This window comes from Papio anubis, chromosome 1 (assembly GCF_008728515.1).
Source record: "Papio anubis isolate 15944 chromosome 1, Panubis1.0, whole genome shotgun sequence".
Taxonomy (NCBI): Eukaryota; Metazoa; Chordata; class Mammalia; order Primates; family Cercopithecidae; genus Papio; species Papio anubis.
Genome location: NC_044976.1, coordinates 188,714,603 through 188,725,066, shown reverse-complemented (window position 1 = coordinate 188,725,066; position 10,464 = coordinate 188,714,603).

The window sequence follows — 10,464 nt, the reverse complement described above, 5'->3', positions numbered from 1 at the left end:
ATCAACAATCAGCCAGTTTGACATAAATTTTTTCTACTTCTACTATATGCCAGGCATTGTGCTAGGTACTTAGTGATCATCTGTTTCCTTGAGAGAAGTAAAAATTAGCTGAGCTTGATCTCTTTTGCTCTCCCAAATACTTGTTGCTATCATGTCCATTGTTCATCCTATCCCTAACACACTTGCATTACCTAGATGCACTTCAAAATACTGTTGCATCAGTAAGTAGCATTGATAAAATATACCAAATTATTTTAATTATTTAAATTAATGCTATTTCTATCCCTTTAATCATGTTCATACTATTTTAAACTCTTGAACACTGATGCAAACACACTACTTCTAGGTAAGTAATAAACAATTCTCATTGCATGTATGGTTAATTCTCATTTTATTAGTTCAAATAAATAGTAGTTTTTGCAAAGGCAGACATTTGAAAGTCTAAAATAATTTCATCTATGAATTTTCATTTCTAGGGTGTCAATTTGTAACATAAGGAGACCTGAGACAGAGTCAGTAGATTTTATAATACATTACTTATATAATTAATGATACTTTATCCATTCATCCATAGACACTGATTGAATTTCTACTGTGTGTATTGTGTGTCTACAGTGCTAGGTACTAGAAATGTAAAGACAAATATGAAATCATTTCTTCTTACCAAGCGTTGAATATAGTGAGTAGTATGAATTGGATTGAAGAGAAGCTAGAAGCCAGGATATCAGATAAGAAACTGAGTGCTGATGACTGGAAAGAAATGAATGGATCTGAAATATATCAGGAATAAAAAACTAATAGCACTTTGGGATTGGTACATATGGGTGGTAAAGAAAGGGAGGAACTAATTTGTTCATTCATTCAAAAATATTGTTATTTTGAGAGGCGTGAAGAAACAAGAAACCGTGAACACATATAATTTGAAAGAAAAAATCAGAATGCTATGAGAAAAAAATGGGATGATCTGCTTGAAATTGGAAAGAGGCAAGGTCTCTTTGGGGAGATGACGTTTAAGTCAAGATCTGAAAATTGGAAGAAACCAGCTCTGTGAACTGTTGGCAAGGGTCAATGGCGGGGGATAAAGAGTGGTAAAAGGAAGTTAAAAATACCATCTATGACTATAAGACCAATTTTAGAAACGAAGGCTAATGGTTATTAGCTTCTTTCTTATTTCGGTATGAATATATTTGTCTATGTATTAGCCAATGCTTTCCTTCCACTCTCCCATTCCTCTTAATTCTAATTTAACATGTGTTAATGGTAATTCATTTTATATCTTATCATTTATGTTAAAGAATATCAAAGAGGGAGTATGACTCAACTAGAGGAAGAAGGAATATCATCCAAAGATAGATAAAAAACTTGTATCTTATTTGTGGGAGAAAGCTAACATGTTTTTGATTATACAATAGATATCAGCATCATTAGGTAGAAGCAATATTTTACCATTGTCTTTATTTGGAGGTTAGGCATGATGAAAGAGGTGTGTATAGATGTCAAGTCGACAAGGGGTGACATGTGGTGGGTTTGTACTAACACAAGTTAGCCAAGCTAGAAGTATAGTTTCCAGAATTCCTCTTCCTGTGTAGCAACAAAGCAAAGTTTGCATGAGATTTAGAAGGTGAAAGTGAAGGGACAGCCATTTTTCTACTCTAAAGTTTGGAGTACAGTGCCAGGTGCTGTGCAACTCATGCCCATTGCTGCTGATCTTCTGGCTCATCGTGTTGCTGTGGAGCTTCAGCTTCTCCAGTTCTATCTGCATCTAGGCAAAAATGATATCATCAGACTCTTTGAGACTAACACTCTATTAGTTTTCTACATCTGCTGTAAAAAATTACCATGAAAGAAGTGGCTTAAAACAACAAAATTTATTCTCTGACAGTTCTGAAGGTCAGAAGTCTGAAATGAGTCTTGGAGGGGCTAAAAGCATGTTGTTAGCAGAGCTGGTTCCTTTTTGAGACTCTTGGGAGAACTCATCTCCTTGTTAGTTCCAGATTCTGGAGTCATTTCTCACTCTTTGGTTAATAGTCCTGTATCATATCACGTTTTCTCCCATTGCTTCAATAGTTAAATTGCTTTCTTTCCTTTCTACAGTCAAGTCTGCCACTGTCTCTCTCTTATAAAAAATGATTACATATAGGAACCCCCTGGGAAATTCAGGATAATCTCCTCATCTCAAGATATTTAACTTAGTGGTGGCTGCAAAGTCTGTTTTGATAGGAGGTAACATTCACAGGCTTCAGGCATTAGAACATACATATTTTGGGGGGTCATTATTCAACCTATCAGAAATATTTTAAGCCAGAAGGAAACAGAATAACATAGTTTAAATACTTGAGTAAAGAAAATAGGAGTCAAGAATTGTATGCCTAGCAAAACTGATATTCAACTTTTTTTTTTTTTTTGAGACAGAGTCTCACTCTGTCGCCCAGGCTGGAGTGCAGTAGCACGATCTCAGCTCACTGAAAGCTCCTCCTCCTGGGTTCACACCATTCTCCTGCCTCAGCCACCTGAGTAGCTGGGACTACAGGCGCCCGCCACCACGCCTGGCTATTTTTTTGTAATTTTAGTAGAGACAGGGTTTCACTGTGTTAGCCAGGATGGTCTCCATCTCCTGACCTCGTGATGCGCCTGCCTCGGCCTCCCAAAGTGCTGGGATTACAGGTGTGAGCTGCCACACTTGACTTAATATTCAACTTTTAAGAATTCAGGGAATATTGTTCCTATGAGCCCTTCCTGAAGGATCTATTAGAAAAAGAGCTTCAGACAGCTAAAGTAGCTAAAGAGACATTGACTTAGGGACTTGTGGTGACTATGAAACACGTGGTTTTTACAAACATAAGGCTTAAAAGGAAAAGATTATGATACATAATGGGCATATCCTCTGATAATGTGGGTATAAGTCTAAAAAATAGGAGAATGAGGAGAGGGCATTAAAATGTGTTTTAAACTATTCTTACTAATGATATCAGTGGCGGATAGTTTTTCTATTCTGAAACTGTTATTTATAATATGAAAAGTAAATGTGTAACCATCATTCAAGGCTCAGCTCAAACACACTCCTCCATGAGAACTTCTTTAATTCCACTGGGAAGAATACATCTTTTACTTTTTTTGAATTCCTGTAATATATTATATAATTCTTTAATGGCACTTATTATTTTCTATTTTGCATTATAGTGATTTGATGCAAGTTTTTTTTTTTTAAGTTCCATAATAACAAGTTTCTCTACTTAACAAAATGCTATGCCCATAAAGTTGACCAGTAAATATTTGTTTGTGAATGACTAACTGATTTACCTTGAAGAAACTTGGCAGGGACAGAGACTGAAAATTGAAATTGCTAACAAAATTCCCATACAAGGTCTGCATTTATTTTTTTAAAAAAATTATTTTAGGTTCAGGGGTACACACACAGGTTTGTTCTATAAGTAAATTGTGTGTCATGGGAGTTTGGTGTACAGATTTTTTCGTCACCCAGGTAATAAGCACAGAACCCGGTAGGTAGCTTTTCCATCCTCACCCTCCTCCCACACTCTACCCTTAAGTAGGCCCTGGTGTCTGTTGTTTCCTTATTTGCGTCCATTTGTACTCAATGTTTAGCTCCCACTTATGAGTGAGAACATGAGGTATTCTGCTTTCTGTTCCTGCATTAGTTTGCTTAGGATAATGGCTTCCAGCTCCATCAATGTTGCTGCAAAGGACATGATCTTGTTCTTTTTTATAGCCAAATAGTATTCCATTGTGTATATATACCACATTTTTTTAAGGTAAAATTATAATATTTTCTAGTTTAAAAATTCAGTGGTAAAATACGTAAGCATGAAACTTACCTTTTCAACCATTTTTAAAACTTTTATTTTAGGATCCGGGTACATGTATGAGTTTGTTACATAGGTAAACTGTGTGTCATGGGGGTTTGATGCACAGGTTATTTCATCACCCAAGTAATAAGCATAGTACTCGATAGGTAGTTTTTTTATCCTCTCCTAATCCCCCACCACCACCCCCAAGTAGGCTCCAGTGTCTATTGTTCCCCTCTCTGTGTCCACATGTTCTTATTGTTTAGCTCCCAATTATAAGTGAGAACATGCAATATTTAGCTTTCTTTTGCTGGATTGGTTTGCTTAGGATAATGGTCTCCAGTTCCATCCGTGTTGCTGCGAAGGACATTATCTAGTTCTTTTTATGTATGTGTAGTAGTCCATGGTATATATGACCACATTTTTTAATCTAGTTTACTGTTGATGGGCATTTAGGCTGATTCTATGTCTTTGCTACTGTGAATAGTGCTGTGATGAACATACGTGTGTATGTGTCTTTATGGTACAATGATTTATATTTCTTTGGGTATATACCCAATAATAGGTTTGCTGGGTTGAATGGTAATTCTGTTTTTAGAACTTTGCGAACTCACCAAACTTATGATTTCCATAGTGACTGAACCAATTTACATTCCCTCCAGCAGGGTATAAACATTCCCTTTCCTCCACAACCTTGCCAACATCTGTTATTATTTTACTTTTTAATACTAGCCATTCTGACTTGTGTGAGATGCACTCTCACTGTGGTTTTGATTTCAGAGTCCATATTTTTTCTTTCCCAAAGTGATACACATCTGAGGGATAGAGTATCCTCATTAATAATATCTCCACATTAAATAGTGAAATATTCTTCCTGTAAGTTCAGGTTCTTCCTTTGGTTAATTTTTTTTGTCCATACTGGTAGTATGTAAATGATTATCGAATGGCCCATATTTTTACTGTTTTCTGAAGGTCGTTAGTTTTTACGGATATGATTTGTTAGGCAAGCCTCATAAATTATAATTATGTACCCACAAAAAAAGCAATTACACCATTACTAATTACCTGGCCACAACTTTTTGATACATAGAACAAGATACTTTGTGTAGGACATAAGGAAGCTGTAGCATTCATTTTGAGTCTATGCCCCAGCCATGTGTTTACAAACACAAGACATTTGTGAGAGGAAGCATCAGCCAGCTCATCTTAGATCAGAGGAAAAAAAAAACAAACCATGACTTCCTCCTGTCTTGGTAGACTGCTCTGTTAGTTTAGTGTCAATTGAAAACAGAACTCATGTATGCACCAATAAAAGTCTTTCTGGAAGAGGAATAAACCTAGCTAAGAAGCCTGGGGGAAAAATAGGGTCCCAAGCTTAGTCTAGACATGCAGACAGTTGAGCCTAAATCCCCATTACATAAGAAGTGCTGGTCTGACCTGATGATTGTTTTTCCCATAAAGTTAAATAAAACAAGAACCTCTCTCAAATTATAATAAGTCATGCTCTTCATAAGACTTCTGCTGGAAATTCTCAAGTGGCTAAGTGGCAGCACAAATTGTGCTATAACTTTCTAAACAAAAGATTCCTTCTCAGGGGGCCTGAGATGGTCCCTCACAGCATCAGGGAAGGAATGAGGGAGTACAAGTGAGGAGAAAGCAAAAATAAAGTAGGCATAGAGAAAAAAATCAAGGAAGGGATAATGTAAGAGCCTTTCAAGAATATAGATTGACACTAGAGATTTATTATATTTGAGGGCCTATAACATTACATTAATTTATTTAAGCAAATATTTGTTAAAAATCTTTTACAAAGTACCTACCACTGTGTTAGGTATTCTGGGGAATCTGAGAGAAATAGAAAGACACCAGAATAATATGGTTGGTCTAAAGCACCCAAGATTTAGAATCAATGGAGGCTTGTGTTCAAGTTGAGATTTTACCACCACTTATCAGCTGTAGCCTCTGGTTAATTACTAATTGTAGGTCTACTGATCACTGCCTTCCCTGCTCTGCCATCATACAAATTATCTCATAGGATTGTTTTGAGGATTAAACAAAACACCAACCACAGGTTATAGATTATGACATTTTCAAGCTATTCAATAATTTTTAATTACCACTTGTAGAAACCACAGTCCCTGCCTGATAGGATCTTCACAGAAAACAAAGACGTTTGGAGTCTCTAAAAGGAGTAAAGAAAGATGAAAGTTTGTAAGTTTACAAGATAGATGATTAAGATAAGTGGTATTTCTTACATTATTACCAAGACTGTATAATCTGTATGAGGTGTTAGCCCTGTAGCTTTTTGTTTCATTATTGAAAACTCTATAGAAGTGACATTGATCATATGGCAGTGTATGAGATACCAGCTTTCATTCTCCCACAGAAAACAATGAGACAGCAATTGACATGTTCTGGCTCTGTGTCCCCACCCAAATTTCATCTCGTAGTCTGATTTGTAATCTCCACGTGTTGGGGTGGGATCTTGTGGGAAGTGATTAGATCATGGGGGTGGTTCCCCCATGCTGTTCTGATACTGAGTGAGTTCTCATGAGATCTGATGGTTTCATAAGGAGCTTTTCCCCCTTCACTCTGCAATTCTTGCTGCTGCCATGTGAAGAAGAACATGTTTGCTTCCCCTGCCACCACTGTAAGTTTCCTGATGCCTCCCCAGCCCTGCAGAGCTGTGAGCCAGTTAAACCTCTTTCCTCTATAAATTACCCAGTCTCAGGCAGTTCTTTATAGCAGCGTAAGAATGGACTAATACAGTAAACTGGTACCACAGAGAGTGGGATGCTGCTGTACAGATACATGAAAATGTGGAAGCAACTTTGGAACTGGGTAACAGGCAGAGGTTGGAACAGTTTGGAGGGCTCAGAAGAAGACAGGAAAATGTGGAAAAGTTTGGAATTTCCTAGAGACTTGTTGAATGGTTTTGAACAAAATGCTGATAGTGATATGGAAAATAAAGTCCAGACTGAGGTGGTCTCAGAAAGAGATGAGGAACTCATTGGGACCTGGTGTAAAGGTCACTCTTACTATGCAAAGAGACTGGCAGCATTTTGGCCTTGCCCTAGAGATCTGTGGAACTCTGAACTTGAGAGAGGTGATTTAGAGTATCTGGCAGAGGAAATTTCTAAGTTGCAAAGCATTTAAGAGGAAGTAGAGCATAAAAGTTTGAAAAATTTGCAGCCTGATGATATGACAGAAAAGAAAAGCCATTTTCTGGGGAGAAATTCAAGCTGGCTACAGGAATTTGCTTAAGTAATGAGGAGCCAAGGGTTAATCACCAAGACAATGGAGAAAATGTCTCCAGTGCATGTCAGAGACCTTCATGGCAACCCCTTCCATCACAGGCTCTGATGCCTGGAAAGGCAGGATGGTTTCCTGGGAAGAGCCTAGGGCCCTCCTGCTCTATGCAACCTAGGGACATGGTGCCCTGTGTCCCAGTTGCTTCAATTTCAGCCATGGCTAAAAGGGGCCAATGTACAGCTCAGGCCCTTGCTTCAGAGGGTGCAGGTCCCAAGCCTTGGCAACTTACATGTGGTGTTGGGCCTGCGAGTGCACAGAAGTCAAGAATTAAGGTTTGGGTACCTCTGCCTAGATTTCAGAGGATGTGTGGAAATGCCTGGATGTTCAGGCAGAAGTTTGCTGCAGAGGTGGAGCCCTCATAGACAACCTCTTGGGGCAGTGTGGAAGGGAAATGTGGGGTTGGAGCCCTCACACAGAATCCCCACTGGGACATTACCTAGTGGAGCTGTGAGAAGAGAGACATCATCCACTAGACATCAGTATGGTAGATCCAATGACAGTTGGCAGTGTGCACCTGGAAAAGCCAGACACTCAACGTCAGCCTATGAAAGCAGCCGGGGGGTGGGAGGTCGTCTGAAAAGCCACAGGGGAGGAGATGCCCAAGGCCACAGGACCTACCTCTTGCATTAGTGTGACCTGGATGTGAGACATGTAGAGATCATTTTGGAACTTTAAGGTTTAATAATTGCCCTACTGGATTTAATAGGCAATGATTGAATTTGCCCTATTAATAATTAATAATTTGTCCTATTCCATGGGGACTGTAGCCCCTTTGTTTTGGTCAATTTCTCCCATTTGGAATGGGTGGATTTATCCAATGCCTGTACTCTCATTATATTTTGGAAGTAACTAACTTTCTTTTGATTTTACAGGCTCATAGGCAGAAGGGACTTGCCTTGTCTCAGATAAGACTATGGATTTTGACTTTTGGATGAATGCTGAAATGAGTTAAGACTTTGGGGAACTGTTGGGAAGGCATAATTGTGTTTTGAAATGTGAGAAACAGGAGATTTGGGAGGGACCAGGGGTGGAATGATATTGTCTGGCTCTGTGTCTTCACCCAAATCTCATCTTGAATTGTAATACAAATTATAATCCCTACATGGTGGGGAGGGACCTCATGGGAGATGATTAGATCACAGGGGTAGATCCCCCAAGCTGTTCTCATGATAGTGAGTGAGTTCTCATGAGATCTGATGGTTTTATAAGGGGATTTTTCCTCCTTCGCTCTGTACTTCTTGCTGCTGCCATGTGAAGAAGGACATGTTTGCTTCCCCTGCCACCATGATTGTAAATTTCCTGAGGCCTTCCCAACCCTGGAGAACTGTGAGTCAGTTAAATCTCTTTCCTTTATAAATTACCCAATCTTGGGCAGTTCTTTATAGTAACATGAGACTGGACTAATACAGCAATCCACAAAGGAAAATAGCCTTGAGAGGGCTCAAGGGTCCAATTAAGAACCTGCAGCAACACAGTGGAGCAAAAAACAGATAATAATAACACATAATGATTGTTGGGGATATCAGCATACCTGAGATGTGTATAGATGACTAGAAACAGGGACACAGAGCTGGGGATATCATCTTGAGTCACAGTTACACAGTGGGTTCCACTGTGGTCCCCAGTGGCATGCTCTGCAGAGGACACTGGAAACTTTTGCTATTGAGGTAACTAATAGTAATCAACACTGTGAACCCCTTGGATATGTCAGCCCTAAAAGAAGCCACAGTTGTGCAGCTCTGGGACTGAGGCAACCCTTGCTCTGAGTTCCTGTGAACTCCCTACCTCAGATTTATGGCTGCATTAACCATGCTTGCACCCCAGACATCAGAACCACCACCACAATGAGCTAGCTGGCACCCTGGTCAGTGGAACCACTGTTCCAAGCATACTTATGTTTCAGACCTAGGTTCTGTGGCCACTCTAATACTGGAGCTACCACTGCAGCAGTCATGTCAGTAACCTGATCCCTGGAGCAGTGGTAGCCCTACACAGGTCTGTACAGCAGACCCCGGCTCCATAGCTACTTCATGAATTCCTGCACTGCACACATCATTACCGATACAGGAGCAAGGGCTCCTGAACCCCAGGCACTGATGCCACTGCTGCCTCTGACCCCAAAGTCATGGTCTATCCATGCAATATTGTGCTCCAGATCCTAGCTTCATGGTCACTCCATGGGTGCCATGCATCAGACACCAGTGATGCATCACTACAAATTTACCCATCCACTGGACTTGGTGCTAAGAGGGATCCCCTCAGCATTGACTTTTTCAGTGAAAGAAATCTAAATCAGGAGAACTTTAGCAGTCCTAGTCACCAGAGTAGACACCCACAGCCATGGTCACAGAGGACCGCTGTAATCTTCACCAATGTCAACCTCAGCTGACAGTGCTGCATGGAGACTACATCACTGTGTACTCATCACAGCCACAATCCCTGCATTTCATCCTGCCAATGCATTTTCACACACCTGCAGGTGAAGGACTTTCTCTATTGAAAACAGTGTGTGAAGTCTGGAAGAGGTGACTGCTCTATCAAATGCACATGCATTAATGCAAGGCAACAAGAAACATTAAAGGTACAGAACAATTTTCCAGTGACCATTTCCAAAGAAATAGATATGTATAAAGTACTTGACAAAGAATTCCAAATAATTGTTTTAATGAGGCTAAGGGAGCTACAAGTAAACCCAGATAGACAACAAAGCTCAGCAAAACAATGCATGAACTAAATGAGAAGACCAATAGAGAGTTATAAATAATTTTTTAAAAAACCAAACAGAAACTCTGGAGCTGAAAAATACAAGGAATGAAATGAAAAATATAATAGGATCAACAACAGACTTGATCAAGTAAAAGAAAGAATGTGCAATCTCTAAGACAGGGCATTTGAAAATACACATTGAGAAGGAAAAAAGAGTGGAAAGGAATGAAGAAAACCTAGGGGATTTATGAAATATCATCAAGAAAGCTAACATTTGCATGATAGTATTTTATAGAAGGAGCAGACAGAGAGAAAGGGGCAGAAAGTTTATTTAAACATATGACAATGGAAAACTTCCCAAATCTGGAGGAAAAAATGAGCATCCAGATACATGAAACTCAAAGATCTGCAATTAGGTTCAATCCGAAGAAGACTTCACTGAGGCATAATATAATCAAACTCTCAAAACCCAAAGATAAAAAATCTTGAAAGTAGCAAGCGTATAGAAGTTCCTCACATACAAAGAAACACCCCAAAAGCTATAAGTGGCTTTCTCAGAAGAAACTTTGCAGCCTAGAAAAGAGTGGAATGACATTTTCAAAGTGCCGAAAGAATAAAACTGTTAATGAAGAACACTCAACTC